This window comes from Rana temporaria, chromosome 11 (genome assembly GCF_905171775.1).
Source record: "Rana temporaria chromosome 11, aRanTem1.1, whole genome shotgun sequence".
Lineage (NCBI taxonomy): Eukaryota > Metazoa > Chordata > Amphibia > Anura > Ranidae > Rana > Rana temporaria.
The window spans coordinates 54,295,894-54,322,026 of NC_053499.1; the positions used below are offsets into that span (position 1 = coordinate 54,295,894).

A 26,133-nucleotide genomic window follows, 5' to 3' on the forward strand; every position below is an offset into this window, starting at 1 on the left:
TGAGTTTTGGTGTGCGCCCGTCTTTTGGCAGATTTGCTGTGGTGTCATATTCTTTCCATTTGGTTATGATAGATTTGATGGTGCTCCTAGGGATCATCAAAAATTTTAATATTTTTTTATAACCCAACCCTGACTTGTACTTCTCAACAACATTGTCCCTTACCTGTTTGGAGAGTTCCTTGGTCTTCATGGCAGTGTTTGGTTAGTGGTGCCTCTTGATTAGGTGTTGCAGCCTCTGGGGCCTTTCAAAAGGCTGTAATGTAACAAAATAGGTAAAAAGCCAAGGGGGTGAATACTTTTGCAGGCACTGTAACATTTCCAAGAAAGGCACCATCACAAACAGCTCACACAGAGATCTGTTTCTCATATCGCTGCTCATAACCACAGAACCGGCGTGCTTTCCACAGATCAGAAGTAAAGGTTCCTGAAGACACGCAGTGCGTGAAATGCATTGAGGATCAGCCGCTGACATCACTTCCAGCCCAGAAATCGCTACCGGTTCCATTGAGCCAAGTGTGACATTAGTGGGTACCCAAGTTCCCTCTTAATAAGGCTGGATAGGAAGGCCTTGGAGTCTGGGTCTGTCATCAAGGCTGGGTGGCTGGGCATGAATCAAGAGCTATAGCCTGCATAAGCAGGTTTCTAGAAATCCCACCTGAGAGTGGGGGGGTGGAGGTTTTCAGCTTAGTACCTTGCTGTTAAGGCTCCATGTTGGCATCAGGCGGCTCTAAAGTGTGGGTTGCCAGGGCGTGAAGTAGTCTGCTACCAAAGAGCAGCTGGTCCACTGTCCAGTTCTCTGAGGCTTCTTCACCCCCTTGGGCATGGTAAGCTGTGGTAGGTGGCAGCTAAAGACCAGTTGGACATGTGGGTCCAAATGGAGCTCCAGGAAAGTGTGGCGTTGTGTGGCTGCGTCCCCCCCCCAACTTTTAAATGTCCACCAAACAATTACTAACTGCTAAGCCAGGGGTCTCCAAACTGCAGCCGAGGGCCAGATGTGGCCCTTTGCTAGCCTTTATCCTGCCCTTGGGGCACTATTCCTCCCACTGACACCAGCAATATGACACTATGTTTTCCACTGATACCAATGATGGGATTCTTTTCCTCCTACTAATGCCAATTATGGGGCACTACTTCTCCTACAGACAACCAACCCTGAGGCGATATTTATTCTGACTGATGCTGGGCTTGGGACATTTTCTAACCCTGCTGGCCACAATCCGGCCCTCCTAAAGTCTGAAGGACAGTAGACTGGCCCTTTGTATGAAAAGTTTGGAGACCCCTGTGCTAAGCTGTTGAGTTTTTGTTATCTTTTTGCTACACGCAAATATATTTTTTTCATTCAGTCTCTGCAGAAGGACGAATCTGACAGCAAGCACCTGTCAAGATACCCAAATTGCAGTTGAGTTAGTTATTTTTTTTACCATGACAGCAGGTAATTTCGGATGGATTTTTTTTTCTTTCACTCTCTACGAAGGGACAAATCTGACAGCCAGCACCTGTCAAAAAAAACAGAATAGTGGCTTCATCTAATTGAATGCAGCAACTGTTTGGCCACCAAATTTCTGTCCAGCTCCTTTGATTTTTTTAATTGAAAGATGTCACGCGGTAAAGTGCAGTGTATGACACATACACTGCACATACTGTACCAGCTTATAGAATACAACTATAAGAAAATTACATGAATGGTTGTTTGGTAGTAGCAGTGTAATGCAGGTTACCTGAGCGTATTCTCCAGTGTGAATACCCAGATGGTGTCCATTCCTAAAATGTAGTTATTTATTGCTTATAGCTAATTAGGTCTTTCATCTGATCTCAGTAGCAAACACTGGGGAGCCAGTGACTAGAAAATAAAATTGCTTGACATTTATAAAGTGAAGAAAGCATTTGCCAGCAGAATGGTGATTTGGATAACATGCTATAGCTTCTGCCTGTCAGACTCGTATCTTATTTTGCTAATGAGTTTTTATAATACACACAGCAGTGTTTCCTGTGTACACAGATATTATCCCTTGCAAGAGCAAGCATTCACCGGTAACAAACACCAGCTATTAGCCATACTTAAGGAGAGCCATCCCCTAGACATAAAACATTTGAGCGTTATTGTAGATTAACATTAAACATTGTTTTCTTTTTTCCAATAAGAAATCTATTCTGAAAACAGATCTTCCAGTAAAAAAAAAAATGGAAAACTCACCTTAACTCACTGCATCTGGGCACCACAAACCAAAAATGCTATTTAGTTCATATTATTTAAAACAAATTCTCCCCTCCATCCATGTCTTCATGCTTTATTTTGCTGAGAAATCATTTTGAAAAACACCCCTAGAATTTCTGGTAGGGGTCATCTTGAGAAAGGGCAGATGATTTATTGACTTCCTGGGATCCATCTGCTCTTGGCTCAGGCATAGAACCTGAGATGAGAACCCTCCCTCCTCTTCTGAATACCGCTGGGATGTATGCCATCATTTGCCTAGGCAAAATGATGTATGACATCATTTTGCCTAGGCACAAAACCAGGAAGTAATTGAAGAAATGTGAAATCTGATCGACTTTCCTATCTATTTACTAATGCAAGCAGCATGAAGATTTAAAATAGTCCATGTTGATTGAGAGAGTGAAGTTTCACTTTAAAGTGGTTGTAAATCCTTACATATACCCAGTAAAGTGCCTGTCAGGGGGACAGAGAGCTAAAATTACACTCTGCAGGGCTGAGTGAGGAGAACTGATTGGAGGGAAGAGACACCTCCCCCCTTCACACAGCACACTGGAACAGAACTGAGGCTGTCAACCAACAGGAGGCTCCCTCCCCTGTCACCTTTTGTTCTCTTGGTTTCAAGCGATTCAGGCTGATAGTAAAGGAACAAAACAGCAGACAAAAATGACATGTATGCTCGTTTCCACTGAGCGGATCGGTTTGGGGTGGTTTTGTTACGGTACGCCATTTTGAGCATTTCCATTATGAAAGCGGCCAATACAATGAACCATATCGCACCATTCTGGGTCCTGCTTCAGATGTGGGGCCATAGAAAATGGTACGGTTCAGTTAGGGCGGAGCTACAATACATTCAACTGATTGGCAGACAAGCTAGGCATTTTTTCTAAACCTTGTATGGCCCCTGACGTTCCGACTTGCAGTGGAAACGCTCACCTGAATAGGCCGGACCATTCTAACCCTTGCAAACTGTACCGAACTGTTCCGCTCAGTGCAAATGAGGCATTGGTGTTGTGTCTGAGGTTTACAATCACTTTAACTTCTTCAGACCTGGGCAATTGTAACAAGATGGCCACAAGGTGGCTCTACAATGCCGGGATGCGTACCCGGCGCATCACTGAGATACTGATGCGCGTGCCTGGTGGCCGCGATGTCTGCCAGGTACCCGCGATCGTCAGTGACAGAGCAGGAACGTGGATCTCTGTGTGCAAAACACAGAGATCCGCGTCCTGTCAGGGAGAGGAGACCAATGCGGTGTCCCTTGTACATAGGGACACAGATCGGTCACCTCCCACAGTTAGTCCCCCTCCCCCCACAGTAAGACTCACTCCCAGGGTACACATTTAACCCCTTCTTCACCCCTAGTGTTAACCCCTTCCCTGCCAGTCACATTTATACAGTTTATCAGTGTATATTTATGGCACTGTTCGCTGTATAAATGTGAACGGTCCCAAAATGTGTCAAAGGTGTCCGATATGTCCGCCGCAATATCGCAGTCCTGACAAAAATCAGATAGCCGCCATTACTAGTAAAAAAAAAAAATTCTGAATTCTATCCCCTATTTTGTAGCCGCTATAACTTTTGCGCAAAACAATTACTATACGCTTATTGCGATTTTTTTTTACCAAAAATATGTAGAAGAATACGTATCAGCTTAAACTGAGAACAAAAAAAGTAAAACATTGGGATATTTATTATAGCAAAAAGTCAAAAAAAATTTTTTTTTCAAAATTGTCGCTCTTTTTTTGTTTATGGCGCAAAAAATAAAAAACGCAGAGGTGATCAAATACCACCAAAATAAAGCGCTATTTGTGGGGGGAAAAAGGACTTCAATTTTGTTTGTTACCCCAACACTTCATATTCCTGATATGTACTTGTATGAGAAAGGATTTTATGTTCTTGTGCGAAATCCCTGGTGTCCCTGTCAGTCCCCTTGCTTTCCTATTAAAAACTGAACACACTTAGCAGGAGAGCACATTGTGGTCAGTTCTTTAGCTCTGCTGGGAACTCAGTATGCTATCAGACTTGTACTGACACCCCCCCGTTGCACAGCCATTCACTGGGAAGCACAGTGTGCTGCTTATCCGCCTCCCCCCAGCTCTTATGCAGCTGAGAACAGAGGGAATGTGATCACTTATTAAAAAGGTAAAACATTTATTTATATTGTTTTTTATATCTATACAAAAATGTTTTGCATTTCATTTCTATTTTAAACTGAATGGGTTGTTTTACTAGGTAATCGTTTACAATCATTTTAGGTTCAATGAGATGTATGCAACCTAGTGGACTCCTGTCTTCCATTTACATTTTTACTGGGTGCTGGTAGTACAGCTACCGCTATACTTCCAGCACTCTGATACTGGACCTTTGGGCTTCCCATCCTGCTACAGCAGAGTGGATTGCATCTGCTCTGCCTGTGCCTCATCTCCTCTTGTCCAATCACAAAAGGCCCTGTATTAATTGAGAGAAAGTATTGTGTAAATGGACAGCAGGGGGGAGGGGCAGGCAAAGTGGCTGCTGTGTAGCTAAATGCACCTCTCCTGATAAGAGCGCCAGGAGTATAGTGATAGCTGATAGTAATTCTCTTTAAAAATGTAACGTAATGTAAAAGTAAATAGTAAAATGTAAAAGTCCACGAGATGGCATACACTTTACTGGACTTAACACCTTATAAACCACTATATTTTTAAAGGCGCTAAAATTCCAAGAGATGAACTTTACCAAATACTAAAACCAAAACTGTTTTAGGGTTGTTTCGTTAAAAAAAACAAAAAGGTGCAACAATGCTATACTGTATAATTTTGTACAGCATTACAATATGCTAGAAGAAATGTTCTCAACTCACAATAGAGTGAGGTCTGTGACTGGCAGGGAAGGGGTTAACACTAAGGGGCGAGGAAGGGGTTAAATGTGTTCCCTACTAGTGATTCTAACTGTGGGGGGAGGGGATTGAATGGGGGAAGTGACCAATCTGTGTCCCTATGTACAAGGGACACAGCGACAGTCTCCTCTCCCTGACAGGAAGCGGATCTGTGTGTTTACACACACACAGATCCACTTCCTTGTCTGTGTAACGACCGAACGCGGGTACATGGCGGACATCGCGGCTGGCAGGCACGTGCATCGGCACGTCAGTGATGCGGCGGGCACGGGTGCGCCGGCGGCAGCACGCGTGCCCCCCCCCCAGTTGCCGGAGGAGCCAAGGACGTCGATAGACGTCCTCCCGCCATTGTAGAGCCACCTTGTGGCCATCATTGTACAATGGCCGGGGATCCAAGTGGCTAAAGACATATGGGTATAAAAAGTTGTATATTTAACACATCAAAAAACAAGGTCTGTGAAGTGTCAATAGGTTGAAGCCAACCAAAAAGGTCCCATAGCTTTAACCCTATTTGGTTTTAATCCAGCCTTGACATATGCATTTCCAATCATATGGCCAGACTAACATCCTCTGAATTATTTGGTTGAAAATAAGTTATAATAGATTCTTTTGGATTCTGCTCCATGGCCTAAGGACATATGCTTATGAGAAAATCCGTAAAACTATCCTGTGGTTAGAATAGGTAAAATATTGAATGCCCTCCCATCATTTTTTCTAAAGGAAAATAAAACAAATATATGCTATTAGAAAAGATTAGTTCTCTTTAAATGTGTAAGACAAAGCCATTGAATAAGGCTGTGATATACATATAAATCTCAGAGTAGTTGCATGGTTACCAAATCATTATAATTTATTCATAGTTTTACATGCTGCTAAAGTTCTGTTTAGATGACGAATACTGTAATGTCTATTGCTCATGCAGCTGTCAGGGCTGGGCTCAGCCCTTCCTTCTCTAAGTTGGTGGCTCAGCTGTCAGCCAATTGCCAGCTCCTGTCTCTCCACAGTGACTCACCTGTTGTCAGTCCTGCCTACTTAAGCCTTTCAGTTCACTTGCTCTCTGCCTTCGCCTTGGTCAGCATCACAGAGACTCTCCTGCGTTCCTGCTGTTGAAGACTTGCTTGGCTGACATCGCTTATGGTCCCTGATCCTGCTGGCTGTTCTACTACGATCTTCTCTGGCTATATGACATTTAACTTGGCTGACTATCCGATCCGGTTCCTGAGCTCTGTTTTGACTACGCTTACTCTGTTTATTTTTTTATTATTAAACAAGTGTGATTAAACTGTACTTCTGTCTCGGTCTGATTCATGGTTTCTGACAGCAGCACTTCCTCTAATCAGCTTCTCGGATCAGCTGATCACAAACCAAATGCTTGGTGACACTGCTTAGACAGTGCTGATTGGATGGTAAATCAGCACTGCAATTTAGAGAATATTTGGTTTTCTATAAACATGCTTGATTATCAGAGACCATAAAAACACTTCATGTGTCTTCAGTGATACTCAAGTTTGAATGTTAGATTACACCTATTTACCCCATTTACAGTCCTAATCCTAAACTTTCTACCATGATAAAAATATTTCTAATAAAGGTGTTTACAGACTGAAAAAGGTACGGTAGTTGGACAGGCAGAGGGAGAGGGAGTCAAGCAAAAATAGAAAAGGCCTTTTAATGTGTCTAATAAATGGTTCCTCCAAAGACAGGCTGACCGTTGTTTGATGGACCTATAGAGTTGAAAAAACATTTGAATCAGGCATCTGTTATCTCATGCTTAGAACAAAAACCCTACCTGAAATTAAATAATAATGTCTACAAATATTCCTTGAAAAAGTGCGTGAGTGCCAATGTGGAACATCACATGATGCATTCACATGGTGCATTCAATACATTTCCCTTTAGCTGTACTTTAAACGTTTGCCGACCACCCACCAAACGACAGCAGCAGAATGGCACTCCAGCGCAAAACGCTGTAGCTGTACGGCAGGCGCTTTAAGGCGTATAGGGCGTGCGTTATGTAGGAGCTTGTGCGCATGCCCGGTGCCCTCGTTGGGGAGGATGCCTGTGTATTTATAGCAATGATTGCTGTATAAATGACAATGGTCCCAAAATAGTATCAAAAGTGTCCGATATGTCCGTCATAATGTCGCAGTCCTGATAAAAATTGCAGATCACCGCCATTACTAGTAAAAAAAATATATATAATAATAATAATAATAATAAAATTGACATAAATCTATTACCTATTTTGTAGATGCTATAACCTTTGTGCAAACCAATCAATATACACTTATTGCAATTTTTTTACCAAAAATACGTAGAAGAATACATATCGTCAGAAAACCGAGGAAGAAATTCTTTTTTTTTATATATTTTTGGGGATATTTATTATAGCAAAAAGTACAAAATATTGCTTTTTTTGTTTTTAGCGAAAAAAAATAAAAACGCAGAGGTGCTTAAATACCACCAAAAAAAAGGTCTGTGTGTGGGGGGGGAAAAAAGGATGTCAATTTTGTTTGGGTACAGTGTCGCACGACCGTGCAATTGTCAGTTGACCGCTTGCCGACTGCCTCACGCACTTATACATCGGCAGAATGGCACGGGCAGGCAAAGCAACGTATACATGTTGCTTTGAATCTGCCGCCTAGTGCGCGCGTGCCCGTTGTGGTCTCCTGCAGACTCGATGTCCGCTGGTGTCCCACGAATGGGTCACGGAACAGCAGAACAGGGGGATGCCTGTGTAAACAAGGCATCTGCCTAGTGACACAACACTGATCGTCTGCTCCCTCTCATCGGAAGCAGTGATCAGTGACGTGTCACAGTAAGCTACGCCCCCTAACAGTTAGAATCACTCCCTAGGACACAGTTAACCCCTTCCCCGCCCCCTACTGGTTAACCCCTTCCCTGTCAGTCACATGTATACAGTAATCAGTGCATTTTTATAGCACTGATCGCTGTATAAAATGTGAATTTTCCAAAATATCAAAAGTGTCCGATGTGTCCACCATGATCGTGCCCCTGGACGTCGTGAATTTTCACGAAACTAGTAGGGTGGAACGAGCAGCGCACTGATGTCACCTACCTGGACTGCTCTGTCTGCTTGTGTCCGGCCGGCACAGCAGACTTAAGGCTTTCTTGTCACTGCAAAACTGCGAGTGCAATGTTTTTACTTTCTTTTATTTATTAAAGTTAAAAAGATTTTACACTATCGAGGCATCCTTTTGTCTTTTCCATACCTCTATGAAATTTGGTATTCACCGCTATAGAATGAGGAGATGATTACTAACAGGCCACCTGAATCAATCAAAGCCCAGCAGTTTTTCTTGTCTACATGCTACCTGGGGTCCCACATAATAAGGGACCACCGGGATCTGGTAAGCAGATCTGTGTGCTCTATCGGTGGAGGATTTCATTGGATTGGTTGTCACTTTATCTGTGATACAATTTTATCTTATTGATTAAGGACTTTTCACACTGGTGCAGGAAGATTTTTTCCCTCTTTTCGTTGGTCTTTTGATGCGATACGCATTCACATATTTACTTAATCTATGGACTTTTTGTTTGAATGAAAATAATGTCTTCATCACAATACGTTTTCACTATTATTACATAAGGACTGACATTTTGGGATTCTGTTTCAGTTCATATTTATATTTGTTATTTTTCATATATTCTCACAAGTTTTTAGCGCGACTAATTTCTTTTTATGTACACCATGATGTCGCAGTCACGATAAAAATTGCAGATTACCGTCATAACTATTAAAAAAAAAAATGATATGAAAAATGCCATAAACCGACCCCCTATTTTGTAGACACTATAACTTTTGCGCAAACCAATCAATATGTGCTTATTGCGATTTTTTTACCAAAAATATGTAGAAGAATACATATCGGCCTAAACTGAGGAGCAAAAAAAGTTTTTTTATATATTTTTGGGGGATATTTATTATAGCAAAAAGTAAAAAATATTGCTTTTTTTTCAAAATTGTCGCTCTATTTATAGCGCAAAAATAAAAACTGCAGAGCTGATCGAATACCACCAAAAGAAAGCTCTATTTGTGAAAAAAAAAAAACATAAATTTTGTTTGGGAGCAACGTCGCACGACCGCGTAATTGTCAGTTAAAGTGACGCAGTACGGATTTGCAAAAAGTGGCCCTGTCATTTGGCAGCCAAATGTTCTGGGGCTGAAGTGGATAAACTGTCGCAGTGCCATATCACAAAGGCCCAGTCAGGAAGGGGGACACATTTTCTGGGGCTGAAGTGGTTATAGTAGATCTCAAGTAATTATTTTTATTTATTATTTTTAGATCCCCCCCCCCTCTTGTAGTAAACACATTCAAAGTTCTTCTTCCCCTCCCCAGCTTAAGCTATGTCCCCAATCAGTCATGTTTCAAGTGCCAACGCCTGATGGGCAGTAAGAGCTCTGGCATTTTGACAGTTGAATGACAGAGGTTGGAACTCACAAAAAAGATGAACCCTGTGTGTAGTTTAGGCTATAAATTTAAAGCTGAACTCCAACTTGTATTACACTTTACATAGTTTGTTTGGGTCATGTGCTGTATAAACTGCATGTAGCATTTTGGATTCACGGATAGGAGGGTTATTACCCCAGTCAGTTTGTTTCGATTTTTTTGCCTTTTCTTGCATTACCCTTCACTTCCTATCCCATAGCCAAAACAGAAAGTGAGAGAAAATCCCTAAAGTGAGGGAATCTCTGGTTGTCACCAAGATCAACAGAACTAGCATTCCTATCGGAAGATTTCAATTTTATGTTTAACTTAGTTTTGGAGTGCTGATGGGTTAAAACACTTGTCTGTTTTCATTGCTGTCTGTGTTCCCATTAGGGAGATTCACCCTCTCTATTTGTCCAGTTTATCATTATCATTGAAAGCAAAAGAAAATATCAAATTTTGGGCTGTCGCCAGAAAAGTAACCAAGTCTTCCAATGGGGACACTAGTTCTGGATTCCCTTTAATTTGCAGGGATTTCCTCTCAATTCCTGTCTTGGCTAAGCGACTGGACGTAAATCTCACAATGAGAAACATATGGCAAAAAATAAACTGATATGACCCTCCCTTACTCGAGGGAGGGTCATACTATCGAAAAGGAAAAAAGAAAAAAAAAAGTTTTGCCTATAGTTATACTTTAATGCAGAGAATGGAGGAATGTTTTTACCCCCTTCCTGACAGGCCATTTTTGCTATATGGCACTTTGTTACGTTAACTGACAATTGCGCAGTTGTAAGATGCTGTACCCAAATAAAATTGGTCTTATTTTTGCGCAGAAATAGAGCTTTCTTTTGGTGGAATTTGGTCATCTCTACAGTTTTTATTTTTGGGCTATAAACAAAACAAAAAAAAAAAATCAACAATATTCTTTAATTTCTGCTATAAAACACACCCAATAAAAAAAGGTAAAAAATACACATTTCTTCATCAATTTATGCCAATATGAGTTCTGCTACAGTTTTTTGGTAAAAAAAAATCCCAATAAGCCTATATACATTGGTTTGCGCAAAAGTTATAGCGTCTAAAAACGATGGTATCTTTTTTTTTTTTTTTTACTAGTAATGGCAGCAATCAGCGACTTATAGCGGGATTAGGATACTGCAGCAGACAAATCAGAACCTAACTGACACCTTTTGGAGACCAGTGACACTAATACAGTGATCAGTGCTACAAAATATGCGCTGTCACTGTACTAATAAGACTGGCAGGGAAGGAGTTACCATCAGGGGCGATCAAAGGGTTAAATGTGTGCCTAGGTTGTGCTTATGCACTGTTTGGGAGGTACTTTTACTAGGGGAAGGCAAAGATCCATGTTCCTGCTGAAACACAGGATTAAAGCCTTCCCCGCTGACAGAATGACAATCTGCCCAGTTTTGCGTGTGTCCCGAAAGATCAGCGGGTTTTGGCAGACATCGAATTTGCAGCTCCTGCTGTGTCCAATCACAGTCACGGGCACCGCGTACCCCAAACCTGGAAGTGTCAGATCACATACTAGGTACGTGATCTGGAACAGAGCAGCCGTCCTGCTGCAGTAAATGTACGTGGGGTGGTCGCTAAGTGGTTAATGTGTTAACCTAAAAAATGTTAAAGGTTTAATACTACTTTTAAGTGTTCTTCTGGAGAGTGCGAAAATGTTTAGCTTATTGGAATTGTGAAAATCATTCCATGCAATATGTTTTACCTACCCAAAATTGATACTGCCAAAATGAATGCACAGTTGTATTCCAAAAGATGAAATTTAGATAATCTTTGGCATGAAAAAAAGATCAGATATTAAATGTTCTATTTACTGGCAATTAAATAACAGTTTTATTTTAGCAAAGCCATCTCCTGAGGTAAAGGGTTGTGGGGTTCAGTTATAATATATTTTGCTTATCATAAAAATAAATTTAGGTCAGTTAGTGACTCTAATGCCGCGTACACACGATCGGTTAAACCGATGAGAACGGTCTGATGGACCGTTTTCATCAGACCAAACCGATCGTGTGTTGGCCCCATCGGTTAAAAAATGTGAAACTTGTTTTAAAATTAACCGATGGATACCTAACCGATAGAAAAAAACGATCGGTTAAAAATCCACGCATGCTCAGACTAAATTAGGGGACGGGAGCGCTCGTTCTGGTAAAACTAGCGTTCGTTATGGAGATAGCACATTCATCACACTGTAACAGACAGAAAAGCGTGAATCGGCTCTAACCAAACTTTTACTAACATGTGGTAACACAGAATCAGCAAAAACAGCCCCAAGGGTGGCGCCATTGGATTTAATCTTCCCCTTTATAGTGCCGTTGTATGTGGTTTACGTGACCGCATTCTGACACGATTGGTTTTTCAACCGATGGTGTGTAGACACGACTGACCACCAGTCAGCTTCATTGGTTAACTGATGGAAAAATCCATCAGACCAGTCTCATCAGATTGACCGATCGTGTGTACAGGGCATTAGTATGTTTAAAGGAAGATAAATGGTGTGAATTAATTATGCTGCAAACCAGTTTTTAAAATACCTTGATAACTATGACCACTTTTGTTTATGGGAAAACTAAATTATGTTACAGACAAAATCCCAGAATAAATGGTATTCCATTGGCACAACCTATTTACAGAAACGTCCAGTTTCACAAGTAGCTTTCATTAAAGCCTGTAAGGTACAAAGGAGTGAGTTGATGGCATTCATATTTGACTGAGAGGATAAAAAACAATGCCTCTTTGCATCAACTATTTACTTTTTAAGCAACAAGAGCACTTCAGTTATTAATGGCAATTAATACAGGATATTTTAAGTGCAAACAATTTATGCAGCACTTTACATACTGTACAATCACATCATTTATCAATCAGTCAATACTATCTATCTGACATAGTGATTTCACCAATTTCTTTGCAACTTGTACTCCCATCTATAGAGCTAATTTATAAAAATATGAAAGAAAGGAATATTTCTTGTCAAAAGCAATCAGTTATATTATAGCTATATATTCTTGGAGAAGCAGTTTGTAAACCTCAAGTATAACCTGACCGGTTTCCATGGAAAGCAAACAAGTTTTTATTCCCCTGTGAATATTTCTATATGCATCTACAACCAACTTTGAAGGAAAACAGACATTATTTTATTCAAGTGAGTTCACATCTAAGCAGAAAGTATTTTTCTGAATTAGGAGAGAAATTATAAAATGATTTGGTTTAAACAATAGACATCCCTACATATATTATTGGCATGGACATTCCTACACTTAAAATGGGGTCAATTCTGGCATTTCTCACATACATGTTAAAATCTGCATTAATTTTTTTTGCTAGAAAATTATTTAGAACCCTCAAGCATTATATATTTTTTGAAAGCAGAGACTCTGAAATAAATACACTGTAATGCATTTTAGTGCACACAAACACAATATAATAACCAATTTTTCAGTAAAATATACAAGATAATGTTATGCCAAGTAAATATCTACCCAACATGTCACACTAAATGTGTGCATACCCATGAAATGCGGTAAACTATGGTACCCAAAAACCTTAATAGACTATGCTTTAAAAGCCTTTACATGTGTGGTGCGATCGTGCTGGACCTACGTATGCGTCGCATTTGTGCAAGAGTATGGGCAAAATTGAGGTGATACCCCATGTGGCTTATACACATCTGCGATGTCCAACTTACAGGTGTCACCTGACATTTATTTTAAAGCTGTACTGGCTGGTCGTATTGTATGTTTTGGTAAGTAATAAATATTAGTCATACATGGTTTTTGCATTGTAATATGCTTTGTGTGTATTAACTAGAAAATGCATTTCCTGAGGAAAATGCGAGTGGGAATGCTGAATTGCTGAGCCCGCACCAAAGCCATTCACCATAACCACTACAGTATCTTTAGGACATACAAGCAGTGTTCCTTCAGTACTTATAAAGCCTAATATCACACAGCTCCTTTCTCTATCTGCAATATAGAGAGTGTCCTGACTTGCCTGGTCGCCCCTCCCCCCTCAAGAGGCTTTCTCCACATGAGGTGGGGGAGGAGGACTGCACTGAGGTAAGGAAAGCTATTTAGGGAAAGATAATACCATTAGAAACGCTTTCATCCACACACAAAATCAGTTATCGAAGCCTTCAAACAAAACGTAATAAATCCACAACCGTACATGCGATCGATACAGCGACTTCAACGTTTGAAAGACACGGCCCTTGTGAACGCATCGATATGAAATTTATGTTGATAAACTTAAAAATGTGGCCATGTCAGCGATTTAGAAAAGAGCGTCTTTGTGTGTTTTGCAGAAACATTTTTTAGACTTTTTAACATGACGGTCAATGGGAGGGAGTTTGAGGCACTTGTCCTTTAGAAGCTCCTGGAACTAAAAGTCAAATGCCTATAGCAAAACTGATCACATTGCCCGAAACCAGACAAGCATAGCTACGTTTTGATATATAAATTGTGTATGACAAGTAGATCTTGTGGGCGTGAGAGCAATTTGTTCCCCCTTTTTTAAAGATAATTTTTTTGGTGGATGATCTGCACTCTAAAGGTCACATGACACACTCTAAAGCTGCTCCATAGAAACACATTATAACCGATTACATTTTCTGAAAAATTCACCAAACGTAAATTGCGTTTTCACAAAAACCGTAAAAGATATCAATCTAAAAAGTCATGTTTGGATAGCTGAATATTTTGTGACCGCTTTAAAGTTTGTTTGGTGTCTGTAAGTGAAAGTATGAAGGAGCTGAAACTTTTGGCAGAACGTGTGTTTTGAAGCGGTAAAAAGCATGTTCTCATTGACTTCAATGTTAAAAAAAAGTGTCTAAAAGCTTAATATTTTAAAAAGTATAATAAAACTTGAAGAAGTCCCATCGTTAGCTAAACGAGATGAACATTTTAAAAGTTGAATGGTCTCAATAGCTGAAAGTATGCAGAAGTTACGCAGAGCCAAAAAACGTACGGAATAAAATTAAAATTAAAACTAGAAAATGCATTTCCTTAAGGAAAATGCGAGTGGGAATGCTGAATAGCTGAGCCCGCACCAAAGCCATTCACCATAACCACTACACTATCTTTAGGACACACAGCTCCTTTCTCTATCTGCAAAGTAGAGAGTATGCTGACTTCCTGGTCGCCCCTCCCCCCTCAAGAGGTTTCCCCTCCCCCCAGGTCAGTGAGGAGGAATATTGCACTGAGGTAAGGAAAGCTATTTATGGAAAGAAATTCCATTACAAACGCCTTTTAATTCACAGACCAATACATGAATTACGCCTTCAAACAAAACGTAATAAATCCACAACCGTACATGCGATCGATACAGCGACTACACCATTTGAAACACAAGGCTTTTGTGAACGCATCGATATGAAATTTATGTTGATAAACTTAAAAATGTGGCCATGTCAGCGATTTAGAAAAGAGCGTCTTTGTGTGTTTTGCAGGATTTTTTTTTAGACTTTTTAACATGACGGTCAATGGGAGGGCGTTTGAGGCACTTGTCCTTTAGAAGCTCCTGGAACTAAAAGTCAAATGCCTATCGCAAAACTGATCACATTGCCTGAAACCAGACAAGCATACCTACGTTTTGATATATAAATTGTGTATGACAAGTAGATCTTGTGGGCGTGAGAGCAATTTGTTCGCCCTTTTTTTAAAGATAATTTTTGTTTTCAAAGATCTCCACTCTAAAGGTCACATGACACACTCTAAACCTGCTCCATAGGATTACATTATAACCGATAAAAAAATCACTAAACGTAAATTGCGTTTTCACAAAAACCGTATAAGATATCAATCTAAAAAGTCATGTTTGGATAGCTGAATATTTTGTGACCGCTTTAAAGTTTGTTTGGTGTCTGTAAGTGAAAGTATGAAGGAGCTGAAACTTTTGGCAGAACGTGTGTTTTGAAGCAGGAAAAAGGATGTTCTCATTGACTTCAATGTTAAAAAAAAGTGTCTAAAAGCTTAATATTTTAAAAAGTATAAATAGTACAAAAAAACTTGAAGAAGTCCCATCGTTAGCTGAACGAGATGAACATTTTAAAAGTTGAATGGTCTCAATAGCTGAAAGTATGCAGAAGTTACGCAGAGCCAAAAAACGTACGGAATAAAATTAAAATTAAAATTAAAAAGAAGAATAATAAAAAACGAATATCAATACTGGGAATGCTTATTAAAGCATTCCCACTAATAATAAAAAACGAATATCAATACTGGGAATGCTTATTAAAGCATTCCCACTAATTAAGAAGAACAACTAGAAAATGCATTTCCTGAGGAAAATGCGAGTGGGAATGCTGAATAGCTGAGCCCGCACCAAAGCCATTCACCATAACCACTACACTATCTTTAGGACACACAGCTCCTTTCTCTATCTGCAAAGTAGAGAGTATCCTGACTTCCTGGTCGCCCCTCCCCCCTCAAGAGGTTTCCCCTCCCCCCAGGTCAGTGAGGAGGAATATTGCGCTGAGGTAGAAAGCTATTTATGGAAAGAAATGCCATTACAAACGCCCTTTTAATTCACAGACCAATACATGAATTACGCCTTCAAACAAAACGTAATAAATCCACAACCGTACATGCGATCGATACAGCGACCTTACCGTTTGAAAGACACGGCCCTTGTGAACGCATCGATATGAAATTTATGTTGATAAACTTAAAATTGTGGCCATGCCAGCGATTTAGAAAAGAGCGTCTTTGTGTGTTTTGCAGGAACATTTTTAAAATTTTTAACATGACGGTCAATGAGAGTGGTTTTGTCGCTCTTGTCCTTTAGAAGCTCCTGGAACTAAAACTAAAATACGTATCACAAAACTGATCACATTGCCTGAAACCAGACAAGCATACCTACGTTTTGATATATAAATTGTGTATGACAAGTAGATCTTGTGGGCGTGAGAGCAATTTGTTCGCCCTTTTTTTAAAGATAATTTTTGTTTTCAAAGATCTCCACTGTAAAGGTCACATGACACACTCTAAATCCCTTCCATAGGGTTACATTATAACCGATTCCATTTTCTGAAAAAATCGCTAAACGTAAATTGCGTTTTCACAAAAACCGTAAAAGATATCAATCTGAAAAGTCATGTTTGGATAGCTGAATATTTTGTGACCGCTTTAAAGTTTGTTTGGTGTCTGTAAGTGAAAGTATGAAGGAGCTGAAACTTTTGGCAGAACGTGTGTTTTGAAGCAGGAAAAAGGATGTTCTCATTGACTTCAATGTTAAAAAAAAGTGTCTAAAAGCTTAATATTTTAAAAAGTATAAATAGTACAAAAAAACTTGAAGAAGTCCCATCGTTAGCTGAACGAGATGAACATTTTAAAAGTTGAATGGTCTCAATAGCTGAAAGTATGCAGAAGTTACGCAGAGCCAAAAAACGTACGGAATAATACAATTAAAATTAAAATTAAGAAGAAGAACTAGAAAATGCATTCCCTGAGGAAAATGCGAGTGGGAATGCTGAATTGCTGAGCCCGCACCAAAGCCATTCACCATAACCACTACACTATCTTTAGGACACACAGCTCCTTTCTCTATCTGCAAAGTAGAGAGTATGCTGACTTCCTGGTCGCCCCTCCCCCCTCAAGAGGTTTCCCCTCCCCCCCAGGTCAGTGAGGAGGAATATTGCACTGAGGTAAGGAAAGCTATTTATGGAAAGAAATACCATTACAAACGCCTTTTAATTCACAGACCAATACATTAATTACGCCTCCAAACAAAACGTAATAAATCCACAACCGTACATGCGATCGATACAGCGACTTCACCGTTTGAAAGACACGGCCCTTGTGAACGCATCGATATGAAATTTATGTTGATAAACTTAAAATTGTGGCCATGCCAGCGATTTAGAAAAGAGCGTCTTTGTGTGTTTTGCAGGAAATTTTTTAAAATTTTTAACATGGACGGTCAATGAGAGTGGTTTTGTCGCTCTTGTCCTTTAGAAGCTCCTGGAACTAAAACTAAAATACGTATCACAAAACTGATCACATTGCCTGAAACCAGACAAGCATACCTACGTTTTGATATATAAATTGTGTATGACAAGTAGATCTTGTGGGCGTGAGAGCAATTTGTTCGCCCTTTTTTTAAAGATAATTTTTGTTTTCAAAGATCTCCACTGTAAAGGTCACATGACACACTCTAAATCCCTTCCATAGGGTTACATTATAACCGATTCCATTTTCTGAAAAAATCGCTAAACGTAAATTGCGTTTTCACAAAAACCGTAAAAGATATCAATCTGAAAAGTCATGTTTGGATAGCTGAATATTTTGTGACCGCTTTAAAGTTTGTTTGGTGTCTGTAAGTGAAAGTATGAAGGAGCTGAAACTTTTGGCAGAACGTGTGTTTTGAAGCAGGAAAAAGGATGTTCTCATTGACTTCAATGTTAAAAAAAGTGTCTAAAAGCTTAATATTTTAAAAAGTATAAATAGTACAAAAAAACTTGAAGAAGTCCCATCGTAAGCTGAACGAGATGAACATTTTAAAAGTTGAATGGTCTCAATAGCTGAAAGTATGCAGAAGTTACGCAGAGCCAAAAAACGTACGGAATAATAAAATTAAAATTAAAATTAAGAAGAAGAACTAGAAAATGCATTCCCTGAGGAAAATGCGAGTGGGAATGCTGATTTGCTGAGCCCGCACCAAAGCCATTCACCATAACCACTACACTATCTTTAGGACACACAGCTCCTTTCTCTATCTGCAAAGTAGAGAGTATGCTGACTTCCTGGTCGCCCCTCCCCCCTCAAGAGGTTTCCCCTCCCCCCAGGTCAGTGAGGAGGAATATTGCACTGAGGTAGAAAGCTATTTATGGAAAGAAATTCCATTACAAACGCCTTTTAATTCACAGACCAATACATGAATTACGCCTTCAAACAAAACGTAATAAATCCACAACCGTACATGCGATCGATACAGCGACTTCAACGTTTGAAAGACACGGCCCTTGTGAACGCATCGATATGAAATTTATGTTGATAAACTTAAAAATGTGGCCATGTCAGCGATTTAGAAAAGAGCGTCTTTGTGTGTTTTGCAGAAACATTTTTTAGACTTTTTAACATGACTCTTGTCCTTTAGAAGCTCCTGGAACTAAAACTAAAATATGTATCACAAAACTGATCACATTGCCTGAAACCAGACAAGCATACCTACGTTTTGATATATAAATTGTGTATGACAAGTAGATCTTGTGGGCGTGAGAGCAATTTGTTCCCCCTTTTTTTAAAGATAATATTTTTTGTGGATGATCTGCACTCTAAAGGTCACATGACACACTCTAAACCTGCTCCATAGGATTACATTATAACCGATAAAAAAATCACTAAACGTAAATTGCGTTTTCACAAAAACCGTATAAGATATCAATCTAAAAAGTCATGTTTGGATAGCTGAATATTTTGTGACCGCTTTAAAGTTTGTTTGGTGTCTGTAAGTGAAAGTATGAAGGAGCTGAAACTTTTGGCAGAACGTGTGTTTTGAAGCAGGAAAAAGGATGTTCTCATTGACTTCAATGTTAAAAAAAAGTGTCTAAAAGCTTAATATTTTAAAAAGTATAAATAGTACAAAAAAACTTGAAGAAGTCCCATCGTTAGCTGAACAAGATGAACATTTTAAAAGTTGAATGGTCTCAATAGCTGAAAGTATGCAGAAGTTACGCAGAGCCAAAAAACGTACGGAATAAAATTAAAATTAAAACTAGAAAATGCATTCCCTGAGGAAAATGCGAGTGGGAATGCTGAATTGCTGAGCCCGCACCAAAGCCATTCACCATAACCACTACACTATCTTTAGGACACACAGCTCCTTTCTCTATCTGCAAAGTAGAGAGTATCCTGACTTCCTGGTCGCCCCTCCCCCCTCAAGAGGTTTCCCCTCCCCCCAGGTCAGTGAGGAGGAATATTGCCCTGAGGTAAGGAAAGCTATTTATGGAAAGAAATACCATTACAAACGCCTTTTAATTCACAGACCAAATACATGAATTACGCCTTCAAACAAAAGTTAATAAATCCACAACCGTATATGCGATCGATACAGCGACTTCACCGTTTGAAAGACACGGCCCTTGTGAACGCATCGATATGAAATTTATGTTGATAAACTTAAAAATGTGGCCATGTCAGCGATTTAGAAAAGAGCGTCGTTGTGTGTTTTGCAGAATTTTTTTTTAGACTTTTTAACATGAGAGTCTATGAGAGAAGATTTCAGGCTGTTGTCCTTTAGAAGCTCCAGGAACTAAAACTAAAATACGTATCACAAAACTGATCACATTGCCTGAAACCAGACAAGCATACCTACGTTTTGATATATAAATTGTGTATGACAAGTAGATCTTGTGGGCGTGAGAGCAATTTGTTCCCCCTTTTTTTAAAGATAATATTTTTTGTGGATGATCTCCACTCTAAAGGTCACATGACACACTCTAAACCTGCTCCATAGGATTACATTATAACCGATAAAAAAATCACTAAACATAAATTGCGTTTTCACAAAAACCGTAAAAGATATCAATCTAAAAAGTCATGTTTGGATAGCTGAATATTTTGTGACTGCTTTAAAGTTTGTTTGGTGTCTGTAAGTGAAAGTATGAAGGAGCTGAAACTTTTGGCAGAACGTGTGTTTTGAAGCAGGAAAAAGGATGTTCTCATTGACTTCAATGTTAAAAAAAAGTGTCTAAAAGCTTAATATTTTAAAAAGTATAAATAGTACAAAAAAACTTGAAGAAGTCCCATCGTTAGCTGAACGAGATGAACATTTTAAAAGTTGAATGGTCTCAATAGCTGAAAGTATGCAGGAGTTACGCAGAGCCAAAAAACGTACGGAATAAAATTAAAAGGGGGGAGGGGCGACCAGGAAGTCAGGATACTCTCTACTTTGCAGATAGAGAAAGGAGCTGTGTGTCCTAAAGATAGTGTAGTGGTTATGGTGAATGGCTTTGGTGCGGGCTCAGCAATTCAGCATTCCCACTCGCATTTTCCTCAGGGAATGCATTTTCTAGTTTATTATTCTTCTTCTTAATTAGTGGGAATGCTTTAATAAGCATTCCCAGTATTGATATTCGTTTTTTATTAGTGGGAATGCTTAATAAGCATTCCCAGTATTGATATTCGTTTTTTATTATTCTTCTTCTTAATTTTAATTTTAATTTTATTCCGTACGTTTTTTGGCTCTGCGTAACTTCTGCATACTTTCAGCTATTGAGACCATTTAACTTTTAAAATGTTCGTCTCATTCAGCTAACGATGGGACTTCAAGTTTTTTTGTACTATTTATACTTTTTAAAATATTAAGCTTTTAGACACTTTTTTTTAACATTGAAGTCAATGAGAACATCCTTTTTCCTGCTTCAAAACACACGTTCTGCCAAAAGTTTCAGCTCCTTCATACTTTCACTTACAGACACCAAACAAACTTTAAAGCGGTCACAAAATATTCAGCTATCCAAACATGACTTTTTAGATTGATATCTTATACGGTTTTTGTGAAAACGCAATTTACGTTTAGTGATTTTTTTATCGGTTATAATGTAATCCTATGGAGCAGGTTTAGAGTGTGTCATGTGACCTTTAGAGTGAGATCTTTGAAAACAAAAATTATCTTTAAAAAAAGGGCGAACAAATTGCTCTCACGCCCACAAGATCTACTTGTCATACACAATTTATATATCAAAACGTAGGTATGCTTGTCTGGTTTCAGGCAATGTGATCAGTTTTGCGATAGGCATTTGACTTTTAGTTCCAGGAGCTTCTAAAGGACAAGTGCCTCAAACGCCCTCCCATTGACCGTCATGTTAAAAAGTCTAAAAAAAATTCCTGCAAACACACAAAGACGCTCTTTTCTAAATCGCTGGCATGGCCACAATTTTAAGTTTATCAACATAAATTTCATATCGATGCGTTCACAAGGGCCGTGTCATTCAAACGGTGAAGTCGCTGTATCGATCGCATGTACGGTTGTGGATTTATTACGTTTTATTTGGAGGTGTAATTAATGTATTGGTCTGTGAATTAAAAGGCGTTTGTAATGGAATTTCTTTCCATAAATAGCTTTCCTTACCTCAGTGCAATATTCCTCCTCACTGACCTGGGGGGAGGAGAAACCTCTTGAGGGGGGAGGGGCGACCAGGAAGTCAGGATACTCTCTACTTTGCAGATAGAGAAAGGAGCTGTGTGTCCTAAAGATAGTGTAGTGGTTATGGTGAATGGCTTTGGTGCGGGCTCAGCAATTCAGCATTCCCACTCGCATTTTCCTCAGGGAATGCATTTTCTAGTTCTTTTTATTCTTATCCTTTATTCCGTACGTTTTTTGGCTCTGCGTAACTTCTGCATACTTTGAGCTATTGAGACCATTCAACTATTAAAATGTTCGTCTCGTTCAGCTAACGATGGGACTTCTTCAAGTTTTTTTGTACTATTTATACTTTTTAAAATATTAAGCTTTTAGACACTTTTTTTTAACATTGAAGTCAATGAGAACATGCTTTTTACCGCTTCAAAACACACGTTCTGCCAAAAGTTTCAGCTCCTTCATACTTTCACTTACAGACACCAAACAAACTTTAAAGCGGTCACAAAATATTCAGCTATCCAAACATGACTTTTTAGATTGATATCTTTTACGGTTTTTGTGAAAACGCAATTTACGTTTAGTGATATTTTATCGGTTATAATGTAATCCTATGGAGCAGGTTTAGAGTGTGTCATGTGACCTTTAGAGTGCAGATCATCCACAAAAAATATTATCTTTAAAAAAAGGGGGAACAAATTGCTCTCACGCCCACAAGATCTACTTGTCATACACAATTTATATATCAAAACGTAGGTATGCTTGTCTGGTTTCAGGCAATGTGATCAGTTTTGTGATACGTATTTTAGTTTTAGTTCCAGGAGCTTCTAAAGGACAAGAGTCATGTTAAAAAGTCTAAAAAATGTTTCTGCAAAACACACAAAGACGCTCTTTTCTAAATCGCTGGCATGGCCACAATTTTAAGTTTATCAACATAAATTTCATATCGATGCGTTCACAAGGGCCGTGTCTTTCAAACGGTGAAGTCGCTGTATCGATCGCATGTACGGTTGTGGATTTATTACGTTTTGTTTGGAGGCGTAATTAATGTATTGGTCTGTGAATTAAAAGGCGTTTGTAATGGAATTTCTTTCCATAAATAGCTTTCTACTTCAGTGCAATATTCCTCCTCACTGACCTGGGGGGAGGAGAAACCTCTTGAGGGGGGAGGGGCGACCAGGAAGTCAGGATACTCTCTACTTTGCAGATAGAGAAAGGAGCTGTGTGTCCTAAAGATAGTGTAGTGGTTATGGTGAATGGCTTTGGTGCGGGCTCAGCAATTCAGCATTCCCACTCGCATTTTCCTCAGGGAATGCATTTTCTAGTAATAATTGTTACCTGTATAATTGGCTGTAAGCAGTAATGGCAAAATCTATGGATATCTACATTTAAACTTGAATATTGTAAATTTGTTACAGTTATAACTCAAATGTGATGAAAAAATGTAATACAGGTTTATGAATTAGTTTGATGTAAATAACATATCATGTGTACATTAAGAGTCTTAAAGTTGTAATAAAGCTTGAGGTTTTTATTAATTAACCACTTGTATACTGGACACTTTTACTTCCTTCCTGCCAAGGCCAATTTTCATCTTTCAGCGCCGTCTACCTTTAAATAACAATTCAGCGGTCATGCAATACTGTACCCATATGAAATGTTTTGATTTTTTTCACATTAATAGAGATTTTTTTTGGTGGTATTTAATCACCACTGCTTTTTTTATTCTTTGCTAAACAGAAAAATTCTGAAAATGTGGAAAAAAATATATTTTTTCATAGTTTGTTATAAAATTTTGCAAACAGGTAATTTTTCTCCTTCACTGATAAAGCTGCACTGATGGGCGGCACTGACGAGCACTGATAAGTGACACTGATTGGCAGCACTAGAGTTGGAACTGCACTAATAATCAGTATACCGATAATCCGTGCCCTGATTATGAATGTAGATGTCCCTTTATCGGCTTACTGCTCCTCTCCTCGCGCTGTCAGCGTGAGGAAAGAAAGGCCGATAACCAGCTTGTGTTTACATTGTGATCAGCTGTCATTGGACACAGCTCATCACATGGTAAAGGACCACTGTGATTGGCCCTTTACCCTGATCGGCGATCAGCTGAGTCTGATCACATCGATTACGGGAGGACGTCATATGACATCCTCCCGGCAAAGTAAGCCGTAATTTTACCAGTCCCATTTACATCCATGAAGAAAGGCCTACTCTGTCATAACCTAACAGCAGCCAAAACCACCATTCACAAGACTCTCTGACTCTAGCTAGAAGGATACAGGAATTGGACTATATTTTGTGTGTAAAACATTTAGTAACAGACGACAAAGACTGAACACCTTCTTCATACATGGTCCCTATGCATCATTTGAAATCTTCTACCGAGTTCCGGTTATAACTGTTGCAACAAAGGGTAGATAGAGCAGAAGGGAAGCCTGCCTATTCCTATACCATTTCTCCTCTCCCTTGCTCCTCTCTCTATCTACCCACCCCCTCAGATCATCGCCCAGCTAAACCTCTTCCAACATCCCTTGCATTCAGGGGCGTAACTAGAAATCACAGGGCCCCATAGCAAAATGTTGTATGGGGCCCCCCAGAGCCACCCTAGTGTCAATGCAGCGTGACCTGTGCCCCATACAGCGTGACCTGTGCCCCATACAGCGTGACCGGTCCCCCATACAGCGTGACCGGTCCCCCATACAGCGTGACCTGTGCCCCATACAGCGTGACCTGTGCCCCATACAGCGTGACCTGTGCCCCATGCAGCGTGACCTGTGCCCCATACAGCGTGACCTGTGCCCCATGCAGCGTGACCTGTGCCCCATGCAGCGTGACCTGTGCCCCATGCAGCGTGACCTGTGCTCCATGCAGCGTGACCTGTGCCCCATACAGCGTTGCCCGTGCCCAATACAGCCTGGCCTGCCTGTGCCCAATACAGCCTGGCCTGCCTGTGCCCCATACAGCCTGGCCTGCCTGTGCCCCATACAGCATGACCTGTGCCCAATACAGCATTGCCTGTGCCCAATACAGCATTGCCTGTGCCCAATGTGGCATGACCTGTGCCCAATACAGCATTGCATGTGCCCAATACAGCATGGCCTGCCTGTGCCTAATACAGCCTGGCCTGCCTGTGCCCCATACAGCGTGACCTGTGCCCAATACAGCATTGCCTGTGCCCAATAAAGCCTGGCCTGCCTGTGCCCAATACAGCCTCACCTGTGCAGAGGAAGAGGCAAGCCGGCCGGATCAGCAGAGAACGGGATTGCCCGCTGTAATAGCTTTCATTTGAATTTCCCATCTTCCCGGGGCTCATCGTCACATAGCCCCACCTCTTAGCCCAGCGCCTTTGATGACGTCACATGTCCGACACTGGGCCGGCGTTCAAAGGTGCCGGACCAAGAGGTGGAGCTAGGTGACATGAGCCCCGGGAACACTGGAAGTTCTAATGAAAGCTATTACAGCGGGCAATTCCGCTCTCTGCTGATACGGACAGCTCGCCTCTTCCTCTCCCCTCTCTTCCCCTGGCTGGGAGACCATGCCAGCGATGCTCTTATCCTCACCGGGCCCCCCTGATCCTCACTCAGCTGCGGGCCCCATAGCGCCCTCATGGGTCGCTATGGCGGTAGTTCCGCAACTGCTTGCATTCTCTTTTCCACTTTTTCTCACCTTCCATTACCTAGGAGCCACAGGCAAGCATCCATGCTTCCACACCAGAGCATATTGATCACCAGCTCTTGAACCCGATTTATACGACTGCACATGTTCGTTGTAGAAATAACCACCTACACACAGCTCTTTTGTCAATCAACTTTTTGTTTTCTATATCTTTTGTTTTTCTTCATAAGCTATACAAAAAATGTATAAAATCAGGATATAAAAGAAAGTGCATTGCATGAATTTAGAATAGATTACTAGAGAGTTTTATTTGCAAAAAAAAAAGAAAATAAGCTCTTTATGAGGAACTAGTCAGAGCTGTGCAACAAAAAGCTCTTGAGGCTGATTTTTTTTGTATGGCAACATTCCCTGATTTGGAAGATCTTCTGTGAATTTACTTGGCCGATAAATAAAATTTACCAAAAAGTCCTCAAATACTGCATATTTAATACGTTTGTCATTTATATGCATAAATAAATTTTACCCTTTTTGTAAATAGATAAAAGTTGAGCTATTAGTGGTTCATATAGGGTTATCACATATTTGTATTGCAATCATTGTTTTTTTTTAAAGCTCTGCACATTTTACCAATCTGTGCAATATTCCATTGCAAATAGATGTTCAGCACTATCTATGGTGTGTAGACAAATACATTTAAGCTATGGCTGTTTTTTTAGGGTTACCAAGCAACAGCTATACTTGGGTACTTAATTGCAAAGGCAGTTCAAAATTTAGCTCTCCCGTAAGAGATCTTGCTTATGCAGATTTATGCAAATCAATTTTAGGGTTGCTAAACCAGCTAAAGCTGACAAATTTTTTTT

General features: G+C 40.0%; 1 protein-coding gene across 3 annotated transcripts in view; it reads right to left on the reverse strand.

The window, feature by feature from the left end:
• Positions 1–26,133, reverse strand: part of CHID1 (chitinase domain containing 1) — a 706,518-nt gene that overhangs the window by 467,107 nt on the left and 213,278 nt on the right. The window lies entirely within an intron of this gene.